The sequence below is a fragment of the Bos indicus genome, chromosome 23, assembly GCF_029378745.1.
Source record: "Bos indicus isolate NIAB-ARS_2022 breed Sahiwal x Tharparkar chromosome 23, NIAB-ARS_B.indTharparkar_mat_pri_1.0, whole genome shotgun sequence".
Lineage (NCBI taxonomy): Eukaryota > Metazoa > Chordata > Mammalia > Artiodactyla > Bovidae > Bos > Bos indicus.
The window spans coordinates 33439449-33463033 of NC_091782.1; the positions used below are offsets into that span (position 1 = coordinate 33439449).

General features: G+C 40.9%; 6 non-coding genes across 6 annotated transcripts; all 6 read left to right on the plus strand.

Annotated features, from left to right (window-relative positions):
* The first annotated feature begins 7290 nt into the window (after window positions 1-7290).
* On the plus strand, window positions 7291-7363 carry TRNAR-ACG (transfer RNA arginine (anticodon ACG)). Its single transcript has one exon. It is a non-coding gene; the product is annotated as a tRNA-Arg (tRNA).
* A 4012-nt stretch (window positions 7364-11375) lies between these two features.
* Window positions 11376-11448, plus strand: TRNAM-CAU (transfer RNA methionine (anticodon CAU)). Its single transcript has one exon. It is a non-coding gene; the product is annotated as a tRNA-Met (tRNA).
* A 1863-nt stretch (window positions 11449-13311) lies between these two features.
* On the plus strand, window positions 13312-13384 carry TRNAV-AAC (transfer RNA valine (anticodon AAC)). Its single transcript has one exon. It is a non-coding gene; the product is annotated as a tRNA-Val (tRNA).
* A 441-nt stretch (window positions 13385-13825) lies between these two features.
* On the plus strand, window positions 13826-13898 carry TRNAA-AGC (transfer RNA alanine (anticodon AGC)). The gene has a single exon. It is a non-coding gene; the product is annotated as a tRNA-Ala (tRNA).
* A 1482-nt stretch (window positions 13899-15380) lies between these two features.
* Window positions 15381-15453, plus strand: TRNAM-CAU (transfer RNA methionine (anticodon CAU)). The gene has a single exon. It is a non-coding gene; the product is annotated as a tRNA-Met (tRNA).
* A 6859-nt stretch (window positions 15454-22312) lies between these two features.
* On the plus strand, window positions 22313-22385 carry TRNAM-CAU (transfer RNA methionine (anticodon CAU)). Its single transcript has one exon. It is a non-coding gene; the product is annotated as a tRNA-Met (tRNA).
* Window positions 22386-23585: the final 1200 nt, after the last annotated feature.

Sequence of the window (23585 nt, forward strand, 5' to 3'; positions counted from 1 at the left end):
TGACTTGATGTTAGTTCTTTGAGGAATTCAGATTAATCTTTACCTTTGAATCCTCCAGTTTCACAGTCTGCTTTGTAAATGAATATTCAGTAAATGCTTCTGGAGTTATTAAGATTAAGCTTTAGAATATTGGGAACAGTTGGACATTACTATTAAGGACAGTTTTTATTGACAGCCTAAATAATTGTCAGGACTTGACCTGCTTTATGTAATTTAATCTCACCACAAACCTGCAAATTAACTATCATCTCCATTTTGTAGATAAACTAATGGGGTGACTGAAAAGTTAAGTGACTGGTCCAAATTCACATATTCTAGTAAAGGTAGAGTCTTTCTCCAAAGCCTGCTCTCATTTTCCATGTGAAGTTTCTTCTACATGAACAGTAATAAGAATAGAAAATAAATAAGAACCTGCTGTGTAGCACAGGGAATTCTACTCAGTACTCTGTAATGGACTATACAGGAAAAGCATCTTAAAAAAAAAAAAAGTAGATTTTTAAACATACATAACATTCATTTTGCATACACCCAAAACAAATACAACATTGTAAATCAATGATATTCCAATAAATATTAAAAAGAAAAAACTTTAAACATACAAAAAAAACAGTAAATTTTAAGACAGAAAGTGTTCAACTATGCTTATGCTGGAAAGGAACAGATTGTGATGAAGAAATAAATTTAAAATGTCAACTGTTAAGCTGCAAAAATAAACCTGGGGATCAGTGAGCGTTATATCTTTTATAGACAAATTTAGATCAGATCAGATCAAATCAGTCGCAGTCGCTCAGTCGTGTCCAACTCTTTGCGACCCCATGTATCGCAGCACGCCAGGCCTCCCTGTCCATCACCAACTCCCGGAGTTCACTCAGACTCACGTCCATTGAGTCAGTGATGCCATCCAGCCATCTCATCCTCTGTCGTCACCTTCTCCTCTTGCCCCTAGTCCCTCCCAGCATCAGAGTCTTTTCCAATGAGTCAACTCTTTGCATGAGGTGGCCCAAGTACTGGAGTTTCAGCTTTAGCATCATTCCTTCCAAAGAAATCCCAGGGCTGATCTCCTTCAGAATGGACTGGTTGGATCTCCTTGCAGTCCAAGGGACTCTCAAGAGTCTTCTCCAACACCACAGTTCAAAAGCATCAATTCCTCAGTGCTCAGCCTTCTTCACAGTCCAACTCTCACATCCATACATGACCACAGGAAAAACCATAGCCTTGACTAGACAAACCTTTGTTGGCAAAGTAATGTCTCTGCTTTTGAATATGCTACCTAGATTGGTCATAACCTTCCTTCCAAGGAGTAAGCGTCTTTTAATTTCATGGCTGCAGTCACCATCTGTAGTGATTTTGGAGCCCAGAAAAATAAAGTCTGACACTGTTTCCACTGTTTCCCCATCTATTTCCCATGAAGTGGTGGGACCGGATGCCATGATTTTCGTTTTCTGAATGTTGAGCTTTAAGCCAACTTTTTCACTCTCCACTTTCACTTTCATCAAGAGGCTTTTGAGTTCCTCTTCACTTTCTGCCATAAGGGTGGTGTCATCTGCATATCTGAGGTTATTGATATTTCTCCTGGCAATCTTGATTCCAGCTTGTGTTTCTTCCAGTCCAGCATTTCTCATGATGTACTCTGCATATAAGTTAAATAAACAGGGTGACAATATACAGCCTTGACGTACTCCTTTTCCTATTTGGAACCAGTCTGTTGTTCCATGTTCAGTTCTAACTGTTGCTTCCTGACCTGCATACAAATTTCTCAAGAGGCAGATCAGGTGGTCTGGTATTCCCATCTCTTTAAGAATTTTCCACAGTTTATTGTGATCCACACAGTCAAAGGCTTTGGCATAGTCAATAAAGCAGAATTAGATGTTTTTCTGGAACTCTCTTGCTTTTTCTATGATCCAGAGGATGTTGGCAATTTGATCTCTGGTTCCTCTGCTTTCTCTAAAACCAGCTTGAACATCAGGAAGTTCACGGTTCACATATTGCTGAAGCCTGGCTTGGAGAATTTTGAGCATTACTTTACTAGTGTGTGAGATGAGTGCAATTATGTGGTAGTTTGAGCATTCTTTGGCATTGCCTTTCTTTGGGATTGGAATGAAAACGGACCTTTTCCAGTCCTGTGGCCACTGCTGAGTTTTCCAAATTTGCTGGCATATTGAGTGCAGCACTTTCACAGCATCATCTTTCAGGATTTGGAATAGCTCAACTGGAATTCCATCACCTCCACTAGCTTTGTTCATAGTGATGCTTTCTAAGGCCCACTTGACTTCACATTCCAGGATGTCTGGCTCTAGGTCAGTGATCACACCATCGTGATTACCTGGGTCGTGAAGATCTTTTTTGTACAGTTCTTCTGTGTATTCTTGCCATCTCTTCTTAATATCTTCTGCTTCTGTTAGGTCCATACCATTTCTGTCCTTTATCGAGCTCATCTTTGCATGAAATGTTCCTTTGGTATCTCTGATTTTCTTGAAGAGATCCCTAGTCTTTCCCATTCTGTTGTTTTCCTCTATTTCTTTGCATTGATCGCTGAAGAAGGCTTTCTTATCTCTTCTTTCTATTCTTTGGAACTCTGCATTCAGATGTTTATACCTTTCCTTTTCTCCTTTGCCTTTCGCCTCTCTTCTTTTCACAGCTATTTGTAAGGCCTCCCCAGGCAACCATTTTGCTTTTTTGCATTTCTTTTCTATGGGAATGGTCTTGATCCCTGTCTCCTGTACAATGTCACGAACCTCATTCCATAGTTCATCAGGCACTCTATCTATCAGATCTAGGCCCTTAAATCTATTTCTCACTTCCACTGTATAATCATAAGGGATTTGATTTAGGTCATACCTGAATGGTTTAGTGGTGTTCGCTACTTTCTTCAATTTAAGTCTGAATTTGGCAATAAGGAGTTCATGATCTGAGCCACAGTCAGCTCCTGGTCTTGTTTTTGCTGACCGTATAGAGCTTCTCCATCTTTGGCTGCAAAGAATATAATCAATCTGCTTTCGGTGTTGACCATCTGGTGATGTCCATGTATAGAGTCTTCTCTTGTGTTGTTGGAAGAGGGTGTTTGTTCTGACCAGTGCATTTTCTTGGCAAAACTCTATTAGTCTTTGCCCTGCTTCATTCCATATTCCAAGGCCAAATTTGCCTGTTACCCCAGGTGTTTCTTGACTTCCTACTTTTGCATTCCAGTCCCCTATAATGCAAAGGACATCTTTTTTGGGTGTTAGTTCTAAAAGGTCTTGTAGGTCTTCATAGAACCGTTGAACTTCAGCTTCTTCAGTGTTATTGGTTGGGGCATAGACTGGGATTACTGTGATATTGAATGGTGTGCCTTGGAAATGAACAGAGATCATTCTGTCGTTTTTGAGATTGCATCCAAGTACTGCATTTCTGACTCTCTTGTTGACCATGATGGCCACTCCATTTCTTCTGAGGGATTCCTGCCCGCAGTAGTAGATATAATGGTCATCTGAGTTAAATTCACCCATTCCAGTCCATTTCAGTTCGCTGATTCCTAGAATGTCGACATTCACTCTTGCCATCTCTTGTTTGACCACTTCCAATTTGCCTTGATTCATGGACCTGACATTCCAGGTTCCTATGCAATATTGCTCTTTACAGCATCAGACCTTGCTTCTATCACCAGTCACATCCACAGCTGGGTATTGTTTTTGCTCTGGCTCCATCCCTTCATTCTTTTTGGAGTTATTTCTCCACTGATCTCCAGTAGCATACTGGGCACCTACTGACCTGGGGAGTTTCTCTTTCAGTACCCTATCATTTTGCCTTTCCATACTGTTCATGGGGTTCTCAAGGCAAGAATACTGAAGCGGTTTGCCATTCCCTTCTCCAGTGGGCCACAGTCTGTCAAATCTCTCCACCATGACCCGCCTGAATTTAGGTAGCATAAATTACTGATTTCCAGAGTTAGGAATTTAAGACTCCTGCCCTACTCTGGAGCTGTTTAAAGTTGAACTTCAGATCTCTACACTATTATACACTTGTTAGCCTTTGACACTTTAAAGTCAGAAACTGTAGTGTCATTTTACTCTGCAGTCATGATAAGATCTGTGATGTATGGTATTATTAATAACCACACTTATACAATTCTGATATATAAGTCAATATGTCATCATGAGAGACTTTTGAGAGTCCCTTGGACTATAAAGAGATCAAACCAGTCTATCCTAAAGGAAATAAACCCTGAATATTCATTGGAAGGATTGATGCTGAAGCTGACGGACCAGCATCAATTTGGCCATTTGATGTGAAGAGCCAACTCATAGGAAAAGACCTTTATGCTGGAAAAGATTGAAGGAAAAAGGAGAAGAGGGCTGTGGAGGGTGAGATGGTTAGAGAGCATCAGCGTTTCGAAGGACATGATCTTGAGCAAACTCCAAGTGATAATGAAGGATAGGAAAGCCTGGCATGCTGCAGTTCATGGGGGTCACAGAGTCAGACACGACTTAGCAACTGAACAACAACATGTAATCATGCACAATTAATGTACTTGTACTAAATACAAATACTGAATATAAGCTGTATATCAGATGCTTTTTGTAATGGTTAGCTCTGGAAATTTGTGTTTAATATTGATGCTGACAACAGTGGGCTTGGCAGCAACAAGGGTTCAGTTAGTCCTTCCCCAAGAGGGTGTTAAAGTATTAGGTAAAAAAAAAGAAACCTTGCTGTGCAAGTAAGGTATGAAAGAAAATCACAGAAGTGTGGGAGAGAGAGTGAAAGGCAGGAGTCTCCAGTCAGTTGTTTGGACAGGACCGGCAGTTTCCCTTAAACTCCTGGGTTTTGGTACCAAATGATCTCAGAGGGAGAGCAGTGAGCAGTCCTGAAAAGAGATCTTAGTTTCCTGTCCAGAAATTAAACCTGGGGAACCTGGATGAAAAATGAAAGTTCTAGCCACTAGACCACTGGGGGCTAGAAGCTAGAAGCAAAGTGGTCCTGGGTCTTGCTCCTGTTTGAAAGCATGAGTGTTTTAAGGAGGCAAAAACTGTAAAAACAGGTCCAAAGTTTATTATTAGAGACACAGCGCAATGTATGGGAGAGCACACAGGAAAACAGCTTCTACCTAACTAGCTTAGATAGAAGACTAACTTAGAAAACTAGCTTCTATCTAACTCAGAAGCTAGGCAGAGATACACACCTGGAGAGGAATGCAGGCATCCTGAGTGTGGAGGAGCTCAGTAAGGAGGTGATGTAAACCACTTATATAGGACAGTCCTTCTGGGTCTTCGTTACCTTTGGCCAATTATCTTGCTCCTCTCTTCACATCTGACTGGTCCACGGATCCTCTCCAAGATGTGTGCACATTTTTCTAAGATGGATCCCACCGCAAAGGCCTATGAGTGTGTGTCCACACTTATTATGAAATGGGGCCCACTTCCTTTTCGACCCCCAAGAAGCCCTTCCTGCATGTGTATAGACAGGAAGTCTTCCTTGACCTTAGGAGCGGGCAGCTTATCTCTTTAGCAGAGCTCAACTTTTAGCTTTGTCCTTGGAGTGTCTGGATGAGAACAAAGGCTCTGTTTTATTCCACTTGACAAACACCAAGTGTCTGGACCAGAGGCCCACTGTCTCCTACCTCAGTGTGAGTTAATAAGGTAAGGAATGGAGGTCTTGAACATGCTAAAAAATGCCTACTTCATTTTATTTCAAATATGGGGATGGTGTAGGGTACAGCAACTAATATTGCTTGTTTGTTCCACCACCAGTCACCAACAACAGAGCCCCTATTCCTCCTCTCGAACAGAAACATGATTTCATTCACATAACCTTTTCTATACTGCCTTGGCTTTGCAGGAGGTGGACCCTATCTCAGCTGCAGAGGCAGAGTTATGATTGATCTAACTGATCACAGTGGTCACATTCTTGGCAGTACTTGGATTAGGTAAGAATGTGTGATACAAATCTAGCCAATGTGAGGGGGAAATCCACTAAGGAATGTATAAAAGAAGTTCTTAACAAGAGATACAATAAAGAAGTCTACTTATTTTCCTGGAGTTTATCTTGATATTGTGAGAGTCAGAGGTACTACAAGGAAACCAGCTGGTGTATAAGATCCATATAGTGAGAATGACATAATGCAAAGACTCGATCATTCAAAAAGTCTTGGTTCTGAATAACATCATAGAGTTGTTATTAATGAGGCTCATAGCCTCCCTACCTTCTTGACTTGTCATGTATGATAGAAAATCCATTGTAAGTCAGTTGAATGCTGTCGTTCGAATAATTGTAGAGCTATTACTGAAAGTGTCCTTTATAGGGGAGGAATCTTTGGGCTAGATGTCTTATAGTTCTGTAAGAATTGTGTTCTAAGTCCTCCTAATCACTGGCATTATGAAAAACTCGAAACAAGCTACATAAATGATATTAAAAATATTGGTCTGGTGCGCCCTTGGTTCACTAAGTTTTTTCATTGCTATCAGCAGACTCTGCATTCTCTTCACTTAGAAGGCCTACTTCTCAGCCACTAGCTCCAGCCCAGTCCTACTGTCTGATTGTCACTGGCTTCAGACTTAATGGACACATGCCCAGCCTCCACCCCTGAGTACATAAACAGACACCATGAGCCTCAAAACATATTCAGGAAACTAGAATTCGGCTGCTGTACATAGTATGCCTTTGCTCTTCCATTTAAACATCTGGGTTGAGGTAGCATGGAATACTTGTGATGCCTACCTGTACCATAAACTGTTTTCCTGATGTTTACAGGCATTTTTCTCAACTCTTCATTCATGCATGCAGACTTTTAATGTAAAATTAGTCATTGTAGATACGGAGCATGCTGGCCTTAAGAAATATACAATTGAGTGGAGAGGACCACTGAGCAAACAGCTGTTCACAAGAATGTGATAAATGCCGAAATGAGGAGTGTGCTCTGCACCCTAGGCGAACAAGGGAAGAGCACGATCCAAACGGGGGGAAGAATTAAGAACTCGATTAGGTTTGCGAATATTTCTGTTAGTTTGTTTGTTTACTCTGGTCCCTATTTCCCGGTTTCCTTCCGTTCTCATTAGCAAAGTCCTAAGAACTCCATCATTTGCTCCTTCCAGGCCCTTCACCAGGAGGTCAAGGACTTTAGGCTGGCAGGTTATTGCTATAATGAGACTTCAAAGTAGACCGTAAATCTTTATATCGTCTCATCTGGGAAAGTAGAGGGCAGACAAATCAAAAGAAGAGCGAGTGTACATCGGCTACATCCAGAAATTCCATGATATGAAAGTGCAAAAACATCTTAAAGGCTAATTAATGATGGTTTAAAGAGCACCCACACCGATAGGGCCAGTGGCGCAATGGATAACGCGTCTGACTACGGATCAGAAGATTCCAGGTTCGACTCCTGGCTGGCTCGAGGTCTCCTCTCCCCTCTTTAGGGGGATGGTAGGGTGGTGTGTTTTTACAACCCACCTGAGACTCTCAGTATGAAGAAGTCCTCTTAAAACCTTTATTGTTACGATCATCACAAAGAATGGAGGGAAGATGACCGGGGCGGGGCTAGAAAAGATACACAAAAGAATAAGACAGTAATCTTGCACATCAACTAATATCTTTTGTACTATCGCCTGTTGCATGGAAAACTCTACCTTTTGAGAACGCTTGCCTCTTGAGAATATAGTGCTCTCTAGAGAACAGAATCTTCGACGAATCCTGCTAAAATTTCTCCAGCGTTCAGCTGTCCGAGTCCACACCGAAACAAGCAACAGCGATGTCATAAACAACAAAGAGAACCGTAAGTAGGGAAGGCAGAACGCGTGGGAATCAGCGGTCAGGTCTTAGAAGAACCTCGAGTGAGGAAAAGCACTTCGTAAGCGTTCAGATCTTCACACAGTAAACAAGGACGATGTGGATCTTGTATCTATCAAGGATTGGGAGATGCGAATGGGATCTGCTGGGAGGAGCTGCCAGCATGTTTCCCTGCCCTGCAGGTGTCTGCAGAACATCAACCCAATACCGCGCTTTAAACTCATCAAGCGCAGTCCGGGGTCGGCGACTCAAAGTTGAGAAGTCCCTTCGGTCGCTGCCCTCGAGAAGTGACTCCTCGTGAGGGTCGAGGACGCTCAAGCAGCCGGGTCAGCTAACAGAAGGGAGTAAATGGACGGATTTTTCTATCATTGTCTACTGAGATCCATGCTGAAAGAGCACTGGAGGCGGCTGAAGGAATTCGAGGACAGACAAGAAGAGAAACGAGAACAAAGAAGAGAAAGAGAGTGGGAAGAATGGCTCCTTTCATCCTGGCTGCATTGTTGCCTTTTAGGATACTGTAGATCAAACTTCTTCTTTTAAAGCCTGGAATAGGAGGTACATTTCTTGAGTCAAAAGACAGATACCACCAATACCACTGCCCAGGTTGCTGAGCCAAAGTGTGCCGGGCAGGAGGAAAGTCTTGAAGAATTTGCATTCTCATTCCCTTCCTGCTTTCATACTCATCAGTACCGACCCCTCCCTCTGCCGAGCCACCCGTTGTAGTTATGCTTCACTTTGTTCAGGGGACTTCTAACAAGGTAATAGCTATCTTGATTATCCAGATTACTAACCAAGTTGTTGTATCCAAACGCTCCGGGAGGCAAACTCATTCAGAAGGACAGCGTGAATAGTGGAGTGCAGTTTATTACACCGGCGGGTCCAAGGCAGAGTTTCCTCTTTAGCCAGGGACCCCTACCGATTTTTGTTACAACCTTTTCTACCTAAAGTGTATGTGCCCAAGCCCACATCCCCAAATTTCTTAAGTCTGCTCTGGAAAATGTTAGAGATACAATCAGGTTACAGCCTGATTCACAATCAGATAATTCACAATCTGAAGGTCACCTAGTCATGCAGAGTAGTCCGCATCAATGGGCACTGCAAAGATTACAGAGGTAATTGATTACATAGTGGTTTATTACACTCTTCCTGGCTCCAGGGAGTCTAGGTGCGAGCTCTGCCTGGTTGGGTGTTTGTCCCTTGGTGGTGGTGGGCGGGGGGCGGCGGGGGGGGGGGGGGGGGTGGCGCGGGGGAGTGGTCGGGGAGGGAGCTGCCTGGCCATTTGGTATGTTGTCTCCCTGGTTACCAGATAAGTAGTCCAAAGTTCATTGAGAGGGCAAGATGGAGTTCCTTTCCTTTTAAAAATGGAGTCAGTCCAGTCAGGGCAACCTGCTCCTTTCCTTCTTCAAGGTAATGGAGTTAACAGCAGGCTGTAACCAAGCTGTGAGAAAACTAACACCCTAATCAGATCTCTCAAGTGTTTTCCAGAAAGCTGAATAATAAACTACGTTCCAGTATTTTCCCCTCCTTCAAATTCATTAGGAAGACTTTATCATCTCTTTATTATTAGCCTGAAACTTTGGTAACTATGAAACTTGACAGCAGGAAAGTTCAAATGTCATCTGCTCAGTCTGATGACCTCAGCTAAAATGCAACGTACCCTGTTACCCCCATAGCCCTCACTGTTTCTAGACCCACTTCCTGCTTTATTTGTCTCCGTAGGGCCTGAATGACAGTTGTTGATGGAAAACCAAATTTCCTCTTCGTCCTCTCCCAGACAGTCACGTTGATCAAAGGCAAACAAATAAATTCATACATTCAGCCCCTCTGCTCGTGGATTCTTGTCCAAATCCCAGTTTCTATTCCAGCCATTTTTCATAAAGGTAAATATTTTGATTCTCCTGAAGTTTGTATTAACTTCTGATTGCAGTCCCAAACCTGCTATTTGTAAAAGGAAGTATAGGTTATCTTAACATTTCTGTTGATTTGACTTCCCTTCCCTTTCTTCTCAAAACAAGTCGATTCGATTGACATTCTGTACACAAAAAAATAAATTCATATTGAACCCCCACATTAGTATCTTCAGCATGGTAAAGGAAAGCTTCACTGATCACCCTACTGGATGAGGTTGTTGCATTCAACTTCAAAATTAACACCAAATTCCTCCTCCGGAGACAGACACTAGCCTCACCCCATGTCCCCCCTAACTCTTGTTCATAAAAAAAAATTTAGCATCTGAGATCTTCCCTCAACTTCAAAGAGCAAATTTAATCAGAGAAGTGAGAAAATGCAGAAACAAAAGAAAGCGGTCAAACAAGACAATAGTTTAGCCATAAAATAGAGCCTTGAGCCTTTAGTTTCTTCTCAAGGGCTATGGTTAATATTATGAGCCATATCCTTGAATTATTTTGCAGATACGAAAACTCCTATCAGATGAAAAAGTTGACTGCATGCTGACCAATAGTTTGTAGATCTCAGACTGGTTGGAGGCAAAAACTGACAATTGTTACCCAAAATATTACCTTGTTACCTCACCATCAGCCAATCAAAGAGTTGCACACTGCTCCTAATGCACCCTGAGACAGTCTCCCTCACACTATCACACTGTCACACTGTCCTGGGCTCAGTCACATCTGACTTTTCAGGACCCCATGGATGGTAGCCCGCCAGGCTCCTCTGTCCATGGGATTTCCCAGCAAGAATACTGAAGTGGATTGCCGTTTCCTACTCTACGGGATCTTCCCCACCCAGGGATCAAACCTGGGTCTCTTGCATCTCCTGCATTGGCAGGTGGATTCTTTACCACTGAGCCACCTGGGAAGCCCTTGATTATATACCCTGAGACAGTCACCCTCACATTGTCTTTAAAAACCCTGCCTTCAAAGACTTTGGGGTATCTGAATCTTTTGAGCTGGTTCTCCTTGCTTGGCACCCTGCAATAAATCCTTCACCTTCCTTCATCACAACCTGATGGCAGCTGACTGGCTTTGCTGCTCTGAGGCCAGCACCCCAAAGTTTGGTTTAGTAAACTATGATAAATAGTTTTGTTGCCAAAACTCAATTAGACTACATGAAATAATCTCCATAAATCTCTTAGCATAATTAATAGCATATAAAGTTGAAAAAAATGGAAGACTTTTTAAAATTAAGTTCAGTTTATGTTTTTGTCGGGAAGAATGTCTCCAGTCACATAGATGCAAGTGGAGATATAAAGATAGAGAAGTATGGACTATAGACAAATTTGAAGGATACTGATTCAGTCAGTAAGAGAAATAATATTAATGAGCACCTTCTATGTTTCTTCAACAAAGATCATGAAAGATGTAATTTCGGTTGAGGGCAGGAAACACAATGTCTTTCGAACACAAGACCAGCAAAAGACAGACACGATGAATTGTCCTTATTGCTGAAGTATAGATGGTCCTGTCTTAGGTTGAATACTGGAAAGGCATGGACTCTACCTTTCATAAATATGGACTCCTACCCATGTAGCATTGACTTAAACATTGTGATTTTCAAATAACATAGAGTAGATTCTTTAAAAGCTGAAAACAGATGAAATAGACATGCTTGAAAAATGCTGTTTCATATTTTAATTTCAATGTACAGACATTAAGTTGTCTGCCCTCTTAGCGCAGCTGGCAGCGCGTCAGTCTCATAATCTGAAGGTCCTGAGTTCAAACCTCAGAGAGGGCAGGCCCTCACTTTTTTCACAGTTGGTCTGGTGAAAAGCCAAGTTGAAAGAAAAGAAAATGTGTGTGATCTGCGCTTAAAAAAATCAATACAAAAGAAAACTAGCAAATGTTGCCAGATAAGCATTGGATGCTGCTGCTGCTGCTGCTAAGTCGCTTCAGTTGTGTTCGACTCTGTGCTACCCCATAGATGGCAGCCCACCAGGCTCCTCTGTCCACAGGATTCTCTAGGCAAGAATATTGGAGTGGGTTGCCATTTCCTTCTCCAAATCATGGGGTGGATGTTCCAATATTCAATATTCACTCAAGAAAATGGAATCAATTTTCTGGTTTGTTGCACTCTCAGCAGTTTGAGTGAAATGGATAAGAAATTTAGATTACACCAGAAAACAAAAGCTATACTGTATTTTTGATCTTCCTCTCCTCCTGGTGGAAGAAGCAAGGGAAGTTTTCTCTTCCAAATTCATGCTCTAAAGATTGTCCAACCACAGTTAAGACATGGGGAAGGGTAAAATCATTTATTTTTTAAATCATGTAACAAATATTTCTTGTTAATGCACTGTTCTGGGTGCAGTTGAGAATTTGGGGCTCTCCCACTCATTGTGTATGTCTCTATAGAAACAACTGTGATTGTTACAAGATTTTGGAAATAAGGCATATATATAGGAGGAGACAGTGGGGTAGCTTTTGTAGATCTAACCTGTAGATCTGGGGTAGTTTCTGTAGATCTAATCTGCACCACATTCTAGAAAGTGTCCTGAAAGTTTATTGATTTTATGCAAGTCGTTTGATTAACCTTGCAAATAACCCAAATATCATCACTCCCATTTGAAAGATGGAATTGAATTTCAGGGAAGTTGAATCATTTTTCTCAAGTCTGTTAGCTTTAAGGAGCAAAACCAGACATGAAAAGCTGGTTGTTTGTTTGTTTTCTATATGAAACGATGTGAGCTTGTCTTTTAATTTAAGGTATAGTCTCATAAGTCTATAAGGAATACCAGTTCCTCCCTTCACACATTCATAGAACAAATTTTTAAATGAGTGTATTTAGTTTTCCACTCATCAGACACTAAATCAAAATCACTTCTGTGTCTGTCACCCAGGGTCCAGACTTCTAAGTGTCCTTGACTACTTCTTCTCCCTCAAATCTCTACATCCAGTGTCTTGACACATACTTAGATATTGTAGATCCTTCCTACACAACTCTCCAGAATCTTTCTCTTTCTTCTCATACATCTATGCCTTGATCTATTCTATGCTTATGGAGAAAGTATTCTGTGCCAGAGAGAGTCTTGGACTGGAGATGCAGAAAGACTCATGCTACTGCTAATCTCAGAAGCTAAAAGAATAAACCTCAATCCCTTAATATAACTTCTTTTTCATTCTCCTTAATTCCAGTTTCCCCATTTCCTACCTATATGGCATTCAAAATTAAAAATTTATCATAAAATGTTACCTTGATTACGTAAGCTGTCTGCATGGGATTTTTTTCAAGTGTTCTTAAGCCTCCAGTTTTCTCGCCAGTGTATCTTCATGTGTCCAGGCTTTTCAACCACTGTTTCCCTTCATGTCTATTTTACACACAAAAACGCACATACACCCACTCCAATTGAACAGGTATATTTCTGAACACAGGAATCCCTACCTCCATGCCTTTTCCTTCCATCCTGTGTTCACTGTACATCTACATCCTACAATGTCCATGCATTTTTCCTTTTCTCTATGTCTCACCTCTAATTTCTGATGGCTTTTGTATGTAATAGTATGTACTTCTTTTTTGTTCTTGCATATAGCATAAATACATAACTTCTCAAGACCTGCCTCAGCAAGAATCCCATAAATATTCCAGAAATAAAGCAATGTGTAAGTTTCTGTAGTGTAGTGGTTATCATGCTTGCCTAACACGCTGGAGGCCCTTGGTTCAAAACTAAGCAGAAACAATTGCTCCCTTGTACCTTCTACCATCTGGGAAAACTCAGCCCTCTGCCTCTCCTAAAGGGAACCAGTGATCATCTCATTTCTGTTGCTTTGCTGTTTTAGTTTCATGTTTAAGAAACAGATAGATGATCAATCTGAGATAGTCCGGCTGCATTAGCCCACTGTTCTGGGTGAGTCCTCCCAAATGGGATATGGTCCCTTCTGTTGGAAAAATCTGAAATTCATAGTTTTTTGGCCAGATTTTGTCACAGTGACTTTCTTTTTTCCTTGGCAGAGGAATAGGTACCAACTGCTCTCTGGCCTTGGAGGATCCTTGAGAAGATGGACCCTTAGTCCAGCTTAAAGACCTTGACATTTCCTGAAGTTCTAGCAGCCTGGAAGAATGAATAATGACGTGGATACAGTCCACTGAAAAATGGAAGGAAAAAATGCATGCTGAATGTGGGGAATTAGCTCAAGTGGTAGAGCGCTCGCTTAGCATGTGAGAGGTAGTGGGATCGATGCCCACATTCTCCAGTTTTTACTCTTTCAGCTGAGGAACTGTAAATCTTTTAAATTGTAGAAAGAAAGGAAAAAATTAGACACTTTGGACTCTTCCCTGGGTAAGGGCAAAACAGGACAGGCCTGGCTCTATTGGCCTTCAGTATGTACATCTCTCATTAATGATAAATCTAGTAGATTAGAAAAATCAACAAACACGTTGAAAAAATAAACACCACCATACATCAATGGATCGAACTGACCTTATAAAGCAAAATCACAATGAAGTTCTACCAAAGAGTTGAGGGAAAAGCAAGATCATATCAAAAATAAAAAATCAAGAATGGTCAGATTGAAGCAAAGGGACATTGTGAAAACAAACATTTTTTAAAGTATTATTTAGTTGTAAGTGCCAGGGAAGACTGAAAGTAGTGAAACCAGAAGAAGACTGTCTCTTGTCAATATACATACTAGCTCCAGAGGTTTGGGTGGTCAGATTTCTTCTGAATCAACTGGGCCTACTGCAGTGCCAAGCACAGAGCAGCTCCCCAATGAATATGTCCTGACTGAATGGAAAGGAAGTGATAGATTTAACAGAGTTTCACAAGAATAATAGTATTTGCCAGGACAGTGAATGTGGATTTTGAAGGTGGAGAATGAGCCAAAATTGACTTGGAAGTCTAAGTCCAGAACACCAGCACAGAAGATGTTAGGAATTAGAGTTTAGATGAATGAGTTATTTTGGAGAACAGACAGTGAGACCCTCAGCTGCAGCAGAAAAATAAAATCACAATTTGGAATTTAAAATCTGTTTCTCAATTCATGCTTTGCTACTTAGCAGCTCGGGGACCTTAACTTTTCTGAGTCTCCATTATATCTGAAAAATGTAAATTATGATGCATACTTCTGTTGCTGAAATTCAATTTGAATGTATGAAATCATCTCCATAAATCCCTTAGTATGATTTTAAGGCTGAAATAAATGAGAAGGTTTTGAATGAAGTTCAGTTTGTGTTTTTTGTAAGGAGAATATCTCTGGGCATGTAGATGCAACTGGAGACATAGAGTGAGATAAAGAAGTATGGAGTGCAGACAAATTTGAGGAATGTTAATTCACTTAGTCAGTCAGTGAACTATTAATAGTATTAAGTGGGTACTTCTTAGGTTTCTTTTAAATATAAGGTATCAAGGAAAGTGTAAGAGTGACTGAGGTCTCTGAAGGATACAACAGGCAGATCATTAGATCACAAGAGGGAAAAAGAGCAGCAAAAAACTAGTACAATTTTTACTGGACCAGTACAAATGGTACTGCAGGCCAGAGGGTCCAGTTGTTGGGTATATGTTGGAAAGGTGTGGACTCCACCATTCCTGGATGTGGAACCCTTCAAGTGCAGCACTGGCTTAAATGGAATGATTTACAAGTAGCATGGTTACATTCTTTAAAAGTTGGAAACTGCTAGACATGACTGGAAAGTACTATTTTATGTTTTACTTTCAATGACAGAAGCTGGGAACATCTGCCCTCTTAGCGCAGTAGGCAGCGCGTCAGTCTCATAATCTGAAGGTCCTGAGTTCAAGCCTCAGAGAGGGCAAGTGTTTTATATTTGTTGTTCAGCTCTGATGGGCAAGGCGAGTCAGAGCTCGAGGCGCCCCCCACCCCACCCCACCCACCGCCTCCGGACCTGCCTGAGCATCTACCCCAAAACCAGAATCTGTCCGTTTTACTATTTTATGACTTTCACCAACTCCTTTGACATTCACGGGGGGCTATCCCTGATCACTTTTCTCTGTAGGAAAATCAATTTAGAACTTTAGTTAATAAGTCTCCAGGGTATAATAAGGTGTGTTCCAATTCAAATCCCTCAGAAAGCTTTCTAACCTGCCTGACAGGTTTCCAGACTCTTGCAGCTACGCATGTGATTGTTCACAGCCTCCCAACCACGAGAGGCATGGGAAGCTTAAGATATTCTAACAATGCAGAGCCTCTTGGGGAGTTAGAAATTGTTAAAATAGAACTAACAGAGGAATTCTTTGTTGAGCTAATGCCTGCTGCCAAGTTTCCATATGACTTACCCACTGTGTCCCTGGGAGTGTATTGATTAATATAGTTGGTATATAGAAATATAAGTAGAAGCCTTAATGTTAATAATAACCCTAGACCCTTTAGCTAATAAATTCTTCCCTTGATTATCCCCCACTGCACCTTTGCCCTATAGGAATGCAACTCTATCTAGTGCTTTCAGGGAGTGGCACCGAACTTTAAGAAAAATCACCTCTGGAGAAAATAAGTTTTTCTGGTTGACTAACCTTTATCAGAAGTAAAATGTTAGCAGGTCTCCTGACCAGAAGATGATGTAAATCACCTAAAGCCTTTGTATCTGATAAGTTTGCAGAAAAAAAGCCTCGTTTCAATAAGGGTCAAGGACTGCTGACCTTGCATGACTTTGCACCCCCTATTACCTTCTATGTACAACTTAGGGTATAAAAGCTCCTTTTGAAAATAAAGCTACGGACCTTGCTCATTAAGCTTGGTCTCCCCGTGTCATTCTTTCTCTTTCCTTTTCCTTTTCAGGCTGATTCCCTGGAGCACAGGAGCCCTCTGCGTTCACTTTCCTGCCTGGGCTTCTAAGACCCACTCGAGAAGGTGCCTAAGGTGGGGCACCTTCCGCGATTCAAAAGGGTGCCTTCGGCCTTCGTGAACAGAGCAAGTCCCGTGCTGGGTCCTTATTGGCTTTCTGCGTAAACCAAGGAATATCAGCCTCTTTTCTCTCCTCTATTTTCTTAACTGCAAAATTCTTTCCTTATCTCTTTCTCTATCCTTAATCGCCAATGCCATCCTCCCAGAGGAATCCCTGGATCCAACCAGGGCTGGACCCCGGTAGTTCAGCCTTGTCTGACTCTTTGTGACCTCACAGACAGTGGCACTCCAGGCTTCCCTGTCCTTCACCATCTCCCAGGCTTCCCTGTCTTTCACCATCTCCTGGAGCTTGCTCAAACTCATGTCTATTGAGTTGGTGATGTCATCCAACCATCTCATCCTCTATTGTTCCCTTCTCCTCCTGCCTTCAATCTTTCCCAGCATCAGGGTCTTTTCCAATGAGTCAGTACTTCACATCAGGTGGCCAAAGTATTAGGGTTTCAGCTTCAGCATCAGTCCTTCCAGTGAATATTCAGGACTGATTTCCTTTAGAATTGACTAGTTTGATCTCCTTGCAGCCCAAGGGACTCTCAAGAGTCTTCTCCAAAACCACAGTTCAAAAGCATCAATTTTTTGGCACTCAGCTTTCTTTATAGTCCAACTCTCACATCCATACATGACTACTGGAAAAACCATAGCTTTGACTAGACAGACCTTTGTCAGTAAAGCAATGTCTTTGTTTTTTAATATTCTGTCTAGGTTTGCCATAGTTTTTCTTCCATGGAGCAAGCGTCTTTTAATTTCGTGGCTGCAGTCACCATCTGCAGTGATTTTGGAGCCCAAGAAAATAAAGTCTCTCACTGTGTCCATTGTTTCTTCATCTAGTTTTCCATGAAGTGATGGAACCAGATGCCATGATCTTCGTTTTTTTAATCTTGAGTTTTAAACCAGCTTTTTCACTCTCCTCTTTCACCCTCATCAAGAAGCTCTTTAGTTCCTCTTCACTTTCTGCTGTAAGGGTGGTTTCATCTGCATATCTAAGATTACTGATATTTCTCCCAGCAATCTTGACTCAAGCTCGAGCTTCATCCAGCCTGGCATTTTGCATGATGTACTCTGCATATAAGTTAAATAAGCAAGGTGACAATACAAAGCCTTGATGTATTCCTTTCCCAATTTGGAACCAGTTTGTTGTCCCATGTCCAGTTCTAGCCATTGCTTCTTCACCTGCATACAGGTTTCTCAGGAGGTAGGTAAGGTGGTATTCCCATCTCTCTAAGAATTTTCCACAGTTTGTTGTGATCCACACAGTTAATGGCATAGTCAATGAAGCGGAAGTAAATGTTTTTCTGAAATTCTCTTGCTTTTTCTATGATCCAACGGATGTTGGTAATTTGATCTTTGGTTCCTTTGCCTTTTCTAAATTCAGCTTGTACATCTGGAAGTTCTTGGTTCAGGTACTGTTGATGGTTAGCTTGGAGGATTTTGAGTATGACCTTGCTAGCATGTGAAATGAATACAGTCTGTGGTAGTTTGAACATTCATTGCCTTTCTTTGGGATTAGAATGAAAACTGACTTTTTCCAAGCCTGTGGCCACTGCTGAGTTTTCCAAATCTGCTGGCATACTGAGTGCAGCACTTTAACACCATCATCTTTTAACAGCATCATCATCACTCTTCACCTGTACAGCTCAATGCCCATATTTTTTCCTTCACTGTAACATGCTCTTGTGTCTTATTTCTGATGGCTCTTATCTGTAATATTTTGTACTTTTTTATTGTTGTATCATATGGTGTAGATATATAATTTCTCATGACCTGCCTCAGTAACGATGGAAAAACATCTTAAAATAGAACAAAGCGTGAGTTTCCCTAGTGTAATGGTCATCACGCTTGTCTAACACGTGAGAGGTCTTTGGCTGGAAACCGAGCAGAAACAGCTATGTTTTTTGCCTTCCACCATCCAGGGAAAATCAGTTCACCTTCTCCCTTAAAAGGAATCAGTGATCATCACACCCCTGCTGGTTTGTCATTTTCATCTCATTTTTAAGAAAGATAATCATCCTAAGGTAGTCCTGTTGTATTAGCTGGCTGTTCTGGGTGAATCCTCCCAACTGGGACATTTTCACTTCTATCTCAGAAAGTCTGAAACGTGAAATTTGGAGCACCAAATGTTTCCCATGGCTACTTTTCACCCCTTTTCCTTAGAGGAGGAATAGGTACCAATCTCACTTTTGCTTCGAGTCATCTTTGGGAAGACGTGCCCTTAGCAGTCCTGGTTTCAAGCGAATAATGGAGATGGTACTCTGAAAGACTGGAGGAAAGAGCTCAATAAAGGTGGGGAATTAGCTCAAGTAGAAGAGCACTTGCTTAGCATGAGAGAGGTAGTGGGGTTGATACCCACATTCTCCAGTTTTTAAGAAGCACTGGCAAAAAAAATATACATCCAAATTGCAACTTCAGACCTGAAAAAAGAATGTGTAGATAGAACAATAGTAAATACTTAATCCAAATGACAAAGAAGCAAGTGTACTTTAAAAAAGGGACAGAACCTCAAGGACAAACAGGAAAATAGCAAAGTTCTTACATTCACATCATTGGAAACTCAATAGAGGAAGAAAGGAAACATTGCAGGGGGGATTGATTACCCAAATCTGGCAAAAGATATAAACCAGAATAAAACATTCAGCAACCCTAAAGCAGGATAAAATGAAATAAACCCACAGGCAGACAGATGACAGTTATACTGCTTGAAACTAGAAAGGGGGGGAATGCTCTAAAGTACCAGAAGAAAATGCAAGGGAAACTGCAATCTGAATGATTGTTAATTTCTCATCAGAAACTGTAAGAACCATAACTAAATAACATGATTTTTATGTTATTTTGAAAGAAAAGACCTGTCAATCTAATAGCTAAATATAGCAAAAATACCCTTCAGACAGACATAAAGTTTACCTTCTCATTTGAAGGTAAACTGAGTGACTCCATTGCTAATGAAAGTTCTAGAAAAGAGTAATGCTGTGAGTCAAGAAAAATGATACTAGAGGGAAATAAATAGGATAGTATAAATGAAGAAAGTTAACCAAAATTTCAGAAACAGAAACTCGTTTGAAATTAAATAGCCCATATTGGAGGTTTACTAGGACTGCAGCCTGGGAAACAGATTTAAGAAGCACAGGAGTTGTGTTCCATTGGACTACAAAATGAAGGAAGCTTATTAAAGGGAAAAACTACAAGGCCACACAGTGACGTAAGTTGTTTGTCTAGCATTGTAATTGATGCTAACAAGAAGAAAGACAGCTTATTAAGCAAGAATTGGTTAGGGTCTGCAATGGTTACTTAGTTACAAGGGGAAACCTTGAGACTACAAGTTTGCAGCTGGTGGATGTTGTTCCGACTATGGCTGGTGGTGGCCCTGGGTTTGGCACAGTGATATAGGGACTGGTCTAAGGCCAGATCCTCAAAGGCCGTCCTCCCCATTTTTGTATGCCTAAACTGTGGTTACTCCCTTATGACTTCAATTTGTTGTTGGAACCATAGAAGAGAAGGAAATAACTGGGAAAGCATAATAGATTTTTACATTCCTCTTTAATTCTTTAAAGTATGTTTGATGCTTGAAAGTGAAAATCATTACATTGTCTGATGGAATTTTCATTGTATCTATATGTACTATATGAAGGGGTTGTGGTAAAGGGACTAAATGGTGGTGAGGTCTATACACAACTTGAATGGTAATTTATTGATTCTAAGTATACTGTGAAATATTAAGGATGTATATGGTAATCAATACATCACCTACTAACAATGTTTAAATAAGTCAAGTAAGGGTAGGGAGGAAGAGGAGCAAAGAAAAACAAGAAACAAAGGAAACAAGCTATTAATAAATTATTTAGTAAATCTAAAAGCAAACTTATTAATAATAATATTATTTGAGTTATTATAGTCAGCAATTTATTTTTAATGCATTCTAACAATCCAGATATATCAGATAAAATCAGTTTGTCACAATATATTAAAAATATATATGCTGATTAGAAGAAATCCACTTCAAATACAGTTAGTTGTGAGATGAAAAGCTGTACTCAAGATTAAAAATTACATAGGAGATTGAAAGCAAAGAATAGGAAAACAGACCTCATGCAAGCATTAATAAAAAAAAATAAAGTAGATATATTACTATAAGACTAAGTAGATTTCAAAGCAGAGAAAAATTCCAGGCATTAATTTGAAGAAGTGAAGTCGCTCAGTTGGGTCCGACTCTTTGCGACCCCATGGGTTACCACCCATGGCCTACCAGGCTCTGCCTTCCTTGGGATTTCCCAGGCAAGAATACTGGAGTGGGCTGCCATTTCCTTCTCCAGGGGATCTTCCCAACTCAGGGATCGAACCTGTGTCTCCTGCATTGCAGACAGACACTACCATCTGAGCCACCAAAGCCATACAATTATAAGATGTCAACTCACTAATAAAATAACTATCCTAAATTTGTATGCCTCTGACCACAGAGCTTCAAAAACCATAAGCAATAGCTAATGAAACTGAAAAGAAACATAGAAAAGTCCTCAATTATTGTTGAAGATGTCAACAATCCTCTCTCTTTAATTGATAGATCTAGTAGATAACAAATTGGAAAATTTGTGTGGGACTAAACACTATCCACCACTGAATCTAAATGACCTTATTAAGTAAAATTTCAGTGTCAGTAAAAAGAAGGATCAAAGAGTTGAGAGAAAAGCAAAATTATATCAAAACAAAGAAACCAAAAATTGTCAGTGTGAAGCAGAAAAGTGGTATTTTAGAAAGAGTTATTTAGCTGTAAATGCCAGGGAGACTGAAAGTGGTGAAACTGGAAGTGGATCATTCCTTGTCCATATTTATCCTTCCTACTCCTGAGGCCTGGGGGTAATCAGATTCCCTTTCAGTCCCTTAAGCCTGCAACAGTGCCTAGCACAGAGCAGCTCCACAACAATAATTCGCTGAATGAATGCAAAGTAAGTGATAGATTCAAAAAAGCTGCACAAGAATAATGTTTAGTATTTGGCAGATCATTTGATATGGATTTTGAAGGACTTGGAAGTCTAAGCCCAAAAGTCCAGCACAGAAGTTGGGAATTAGTGGGTGTGAGCTGGAGTAGAGAGAGAACTCACAATTTGAAATCTAATAATTTCTCTCAATTCATACTTTGCTGTTTAACAGAAATATTACTTAACTTCTCTGAGCCTTCATTTTGTCTGGGAAGTACAAAATATGATACACAGGTTTATTACCTAAATTCAAGTGGACTATATGAAATAATCTCCATAAATCTCTTGGTATGAATTAGTATGTAAGGCTGAAAAAACAAGGTGGCTTTTTGTCATTTTGCCGTTTTTGTAGGAAGAATGTCTCCAGCCATGTAGGTACGAATGGAGATGTGGAGTAAGACAGAGAAGTCCAGATTTGAGGACTATTGATTCACTCAGTGAACTAATATTAACTAGGCAACTCCTATGTTTCTTTCAACATGGAGATCACGGAAAATGTAAGATCAGCTGAGATTTCTGAGGGCAGGAAAAGGCACATCTTTGGAATACAAGACTAAGAAGACAGCACATTAATTGTCCCTAGCCATGCAGCCAAGATGATCTTATTTTGGGGTGAATACTGGGAAAGGCATGGACTGCATCATTCCTAATGTGGACTCCACTGGGTTTGTCATTGGTTTATTGGAATGATTTTCAAGTATTCATTAAAAACTAGGAACTGATAAAAGTGTGGGTGGTCGGAAAATACTATTTCCTCTCTACTTTCAATATAGAGTACTCACACCGTCTGCCCTCTTAGCGCAGTAGGCAGCGCGTCAGTCTCATAATCTGAAGGTCCTGAGTTCGAGCCTCAGAGAGGGCAGATATTACTTTTTTTGGCCTGGCTAAAGTTATGTTGCAGGAAAAACCCAACAGCAAGTAAAATTAGGTGGGCACCAGCAAAACATTTGAAAAATGACCGAATATTTGCTTAGAAGGTTGAAATTAGATTTCAAGTTTGTTGCAATTCCCAGTAACTTCAGTAAAATCATTGGTGAAAAAGTTCAGATTCACCGGAAAGATTTCAGATCAAAAAGAGAGTTAGGACATGGGAATTAGGGTCAATGTTACAAAGCCTTCTTTGCACTCAAAGCTAGTGGGAAAGATACTTGTTTCCACCAGTTTTGCTCTATCATTCCTTCTCCACAAGACCTGAGTCCTCAGAAGACCTTTCCTGAACCCAACTTCGGGAAATATTGGATTTCTTTTTAAAATGAAGATTTATAAATCTCTGGTTCTTTTCTTATTTCACCCAGAAGAGAGCACAGACTTGGTCTTTGACCAATATTCTCTGTCGCAAACAGTTGGACTCAACTGAGTGACTGAGCACACATGCACCCACTTTGACATCATACTACAACAAGGACAAAAAACGTGCTGTGAAGGGAGTGAGCATGATCTGTACTGGAGTATGCTAGCCTTTCCTTCTCAAAATGCATGACTTTTGGCTTGTGGGAGAGTGGACCCCCAATCCTTGTAAACAGAGAGAATCTGGTGAAAAGAAGGCTATTTTGTAATTGACATTTATGGGACCTATTGACCTGGGGCGGAGAAGGCGATGGCACCCCACTCCAGTACTTTTGCCTGGAAAATCCCATGGATGGAGGAGCCTGGTAGGCTGCAGTCCATGGGGTCGCTAAGAGTCGGACATGACTGAGCGACTTAGCTTTCACTTTTCACTTTCATGCGTTGGAGAAGGAAATGGCAACCCACTCCAGTGTTCTTGCCTGGAGAATCCCAGGGACGGGGGAGCCTGGTGGCTGCCGTCTATGGGGTCACACAGAGTCGGACACGACTGAAGTGACTTAGCATAGCATAGCATTGACCTGGGGAAAGAGAGAAGTCTGTTGAGGGACAATTAAAGAAACAAGATGGACAACACAACTGGGGGTCTGAGGACTGAGTTTGCCTGGGTCTGAGAGAGAACCAGAAAGATCCAAATTGTCAAAAACAAAATAAAAAAGATGTGAAATCAGGGGAATTCTTAGAGTAAACTCATAAACAAGATTAGGAGTAGGATCTT